Here is a 5,291-nt window from a genome sequence, read left to right on the forward strand (position 1 = left end):
GATGATGACACATGCACAGGGCAAGTTGGAACATTTGTTGGAAATTAGGAAACAGTTGCAAGAAGAATTAAAAGGAAGACAGAAAATTAGAAAAATAAGGTAGAAAAATTTAAAAAAGATCCAAAATAAAAACTCAAAAATTAAAAGAAAAAATAGACAGAAAATTACAGGAAGAAAATTATATAAACATTGTTTGTTTGTAATTCAGCACAAAGCTACACAATGGGCTATCTGTGCTCTGCCCACCACGGGTATCGAAACCCGGATTCTAGCGTTGTAAGTTCGCAGACATAACGCTGTGCCACTGGGGGGCTTGTTTGTTTGAAGTTAAGCACAAAGCTGCACAATAGGCTATCCGTGCTCTGCCCACCACGGGTATCGAAACCCGGATTCTAAGACTGTAAGTTCGCAGACATAACGCTGTGCTACTGGGGGGCGTATATAAAAATAGAAGATCAAGCGCTAAGAGAAAGTTTTGTTTGTTTTTTTAATTTCGCGCAAAGCTACACGAGGGCTATCTGCGCTAGCCGTCCCTAATTTAGAGGGAAGGCAGCTAGTCATCACCACCCACCGCCAACTCTTGGGCTACTCTTTTACCAGTGAATAGTGGGATTGACCGCCCCCACGGCTGAAAGGGCGAGCATGTTTGGTGTGATGGGGATTCGAACCCGCGACCCTCAGATTGCGAGTCGAGTGCCCTAACCACCTAAAATGACAACTATGAAGCTCATAAAGATTGTACTACCCCAAGTTGAACAAAAAAACGCGGCCTGGCTAACTAATGAATAAATATTTGCTGTAAAATTCTTATCAATGCTATAAGTGTAGCTACCAGTTTGGCCGCCAATTTTGATTTCATTCCTTTAGGTCACACGCTCATTCTTTTTTAGCCGCACATTTTTTCACACCTAAGGTGTTTTGGATTACATTGTTATTTAACTCCAGTGGTATGTTGAATTTGAAATCGATTCCCCACCACAAAAAGAATTGTCTTAATAAAATCGTAGTGACACGATCTGCTTTTTTAAACAGTAAAAAAAAATCTGACTTTAGTATAAACAGATGAGATAACTTTCAGCAATTAGTCTGAAAATTCGCCCTAACCGAAACAGAATTAACCAGTGACCTAGTTGTTATAGTGCCCGGACTGTGAAACAGAATATTCGTGGTTTTCATCCCATTATCTCAAGAATGTTGGGGAAGTGGATACGCTATAAGAGTGACAGTCAAATCTCGCTTTTCGGTCAGATAGAGTAGCCCAATATTTGGCGGTGGGTGTTGTTGCTAGTTGACTTACCTCTAGCCAATTAGTTTCAAATGGGACCGCTAGGAGCAAATAACCTATTCGTAGCTTAGAGCGACAGTTGTAAAACAAATAAGCAGACAAATACTGATGACCAATAACACAAACACTTGTCATAACTGATTAATAGCAGTCTATTTTGATTTGTTGACACTACTTACGTGCTGCAAAAAAAAAAATTAATTATATGTTCATCAACGGGATATTTTCACACTGTTCTGTAGCTATAATATGTGTCCATCAACAAAATATCTTCACATTGTTCTGTCTAACTCATATAACAATTAACTTGAAAATAATAACTTTTGTACTGTATGTTTCAGTTTGAAAAAATAGGTACATATATGATAAAAATATCAAATCACTTTGAAATGAAATGTCCACAATTTCTTATGAGACATATCAAAGATGTTTGTTTAGCGTAACGCTACAAAATGGGCTGTCTGCGTTCTGTCCACATATTTCAGCACTGTAAGCTCGGAAACTTATTGTTATCCCCAACCACCCAAAATAGATAAAAATAGAGACCAAAAATATATAGTTTAAAGTTTAAAAAAAAAGAAAGGTAAAATAATTGTAAATTGCTGAAATTACAAGAGATGGCAGCACCTACATTTCTTAACTAAGACTAATTTTTGTTAACATCTTATTCGTCAAAATAAACTGGTTGATTCTTTCAATTTAACTCTTAGCTTACAAGCAATATAAACCATATTGTATCAAGGGAAAGTAGGTCAAACAAATCAGTCACAGGTAAACTGAAGCTGCAAAGCTTAAACCAATATATTTATTACTAGCTGGAGTACCTGTCCCCTGGACGGAAGTTATGTAATTTCATGATTAACGAAAGGTTTTCTTAGGACATTAAAAGTTACAACCCTTATACTTAATTGTAAAAAAAAAAGCGGGAAAACGCCCATAAAATCTGCAAAACAAGAAATGTGAAACCGCACGTTTGCATGTATCAACACATGAACCCAACAAACCTCCATGCCAAATTTGGTGAAGATCCATCAACGAGGGGTGAAGTAGTGGTAGAAAACGCAAAATACAAAACTGAAAATTTGTATGTATCTCTCCATAGACCTGGCCCGGCATGGCCAGGTGGTAAGGGAGTTCGACTCGCAATCTGAGGGTCGCGAGTTCGAATCCCCGTCCCACCAAACATGCTCGCTCTTTGAGCCGTGGGGACGTTATAATGTTGCAGTCAATCCCACTATTCGTTGGTAAAAGAGTAGCCCAAGAGTTGGCGGTGGGTGGTGATGACTAGCTGCACTGTTAAATTAGGGACGGCTAGCACTGATAGCCCTTGTGTAGCTTTGCGCGAAATTCAAAACAACAAACAATCTCCATAGACCCAACAAACCTCCACACAGAATATGGGGAAAATCCATCCACACCCTGCGAACTAGTTACATGGACAGACAACAGACAGTACTATTATATTTATACAGATTTTTCGTCGTTTTTTAATCTCTTTTATAAGTTCTGGAAACTCACCGATATATTTCATGATAATCAATGAAAGTAATAAGACGTGCATCGGGGGGAACAGGAGAAAAAGAGCACAGATAATTAATTTGTGAGTCGTTGTGTTATCGATACATGCAGAAATCTTAGTTTGCAAGTATATAATTAGATAAAACAAATATGTTTGGTGTAAACGCTGTGTCTTACACGGCATTGACAATCTACATGTTGAATTATCTTAGCAGTTTCTAATGGATTGACATCATACAACTATAACTGAGAATGTTAATCAATAAATGACACTATGGATTATTTAATCGCAGTTCACAGTTAGAAACATTTATTAATCTGAAAATAGTGCGCGAGCCTAGAGAAGGGGTGTTATATATGTATATATATACACTAGGTGTACTTCGCAGGGTCCCAAAAAGCAAGCGCTACGTTTCAAGAGTAAGTAAAACCAAAATTAAGAATAATAAGTATTTTTAATTCTTGCTTTTGAAGTTCATATGTCATGCTGTGTTGTAGCCTACAGAATGCATAATTCTTCTCGTGATTCATGGCATGCTCACGTTTCACTGACGTCACGACAGTACAAATTGCAATGTCAAGCGTCCCTTATGTGTCGTCATTTTAGTGTCTACAGACTAACTGACAGACAACACACTACTCTATGGTTGTGCGACTGGATAAAACAGGTGACCCTTCCAGGCGGCCTTAGGCCCCCTTTCGGGTAAATTACTATGACTGTTTGTTTCTTTATTTTCAGCAACTTTTGTTTGAAATTGAGATTTGTTAGATAAAGACAGAATATATCTAGATTTCAGTGAGTTATTTGATTAAACCAGTTTCAGGTTTAGAGCTGTTGCAGATCGAGATTTAAAGATGGCTTATTTTGTGCTTTAGTTTTTCACTTGCTGCTTTGAGCTTTAACGTTTATTTAGATCTTTTTTTTTCATTTATTTGCACATTTATCTTCAATTCTTCACAACACACAAAACACTAGCCTGTGGCCCCTGTGACTCAACGATAAATCTGAGGGCTTATAACCCATAGTGTAGCATTGTGCTTAATAAGATATAAACAACCAGACTGTATTCAAATGTAATTTTGATTTTGTTTTTTAAATAACAGTTGATGAGTTCTACAATTTTGTGTTCAGTCGGAGAAAGTCAAACCTTTACCCAATGATATAGGATCCGACAGATCTCCTGTTTTTGCGGATCCTACCTGTTTATTCTGAGGGAAATCAGAGAAGCTCAGAATATCACAATGGTAAAGAGAAACAGTTATTATATGATAAAGTAAAAAGGCTTAAATGTTTCAATATGAACAAAAATGCATGTATTTTAATGAACTGTGATTTCAACTCGTGTTGAATATGAAATGATTTATTTTCTTCGTTTATGTATAAACAGGTATATTTTTACAACATAAGAATCATGTTCAACTTTATAAATTGTCCTTACTATCACTTGACGTTATCAAATTGTGAATATTCTATGACGTAACATATATTACTATGTACGACCAGTGCCTGACAACATATATTATATGCTTCGTATGAGAATTGTTGGTCCCCAAATTAGAGCCTTAGGCCTACATCACATAATTTACTCACAATACAAGAACTGTATCACTAGCTCTCATGAAGTCACAATGTCAAAACGTTGGCTGAGGTTAAAGGTAGTTTTTTTTATCTAATCGAACTTTTGCCTAATGGATCGAGAGTCGTCAAGGTGTGTCCTAGTACCAGTTTCTTCAGATGTATTTTAATTATCTGTTAAGGCTCCATATGCAACTCCCTGACTACATGTCAGATTTTATATAGTACAAGAACCAATTAAATTCGACCCACCAAAAGTCGTAAATGAAACGCCCCCTCCCATTGGCTCATTATTATTATTATTATTAAGACTCTGTATGCATTGTCCCCATTAAAGTGACCCCATTATTCTGATTTATGTTTGACTTTGACTACGTCAAATGGATATGTTTGTACCTTTGTTTCAGAGCAAAGCCACATTGTCCACTGCGTTGTAAGTCCGTAAACTTAACGCTGACCCACCAGGGGACATGTTAAGTGGAACCTCAAAGTTACACTCTTGAGTTTGATTGAAACCAGCACCTGTTTTCTTCAATTTCGACAGAAATTGTTTGTTTGTTTTTCATTTATACTTAAATTGTATTTCTAGTGACTGTTTTACCGATTATTAATTATTAATAGTATACTTAAATTACTTTCGGTTAATTCAAAAAGTTAAAAGATTTAAGAGTTAAAGTTCAATCTTGCTTAATTGACTTAAAAAGTTTAGCGAATTGCAGAAATGATACGGTTAATTCAAAATTTATTCATACGTATTGTAATCTTACGAATAGAAGATGTCACTAAGATGCTAAAACAAAAATTATTTTAAAACTTATAAAAAAAACACGTAGGACATTGGTATTCTAAAAAGTTAAACGTGTAATTGTTGTTTGTTTTAGAGGAAAACCACAATGGGCTAGTTACTGTCTC

The sequence above is a fragment of the Limulus polyphemus genome, unplaced genomic scaffold (assembly GCF_000517525.1).
Source record: "Limulus polyphemus unplaced genomic scaffold, Limulus_polyphemus-2.1.2 Scaffold345, whole genome shotgun sequence".
NCBI lineage: Eukaryota > Metazoa > Arthropoda > Merostomata > Xiphosura > Limulidae > Limulus > Limulus polyphemus.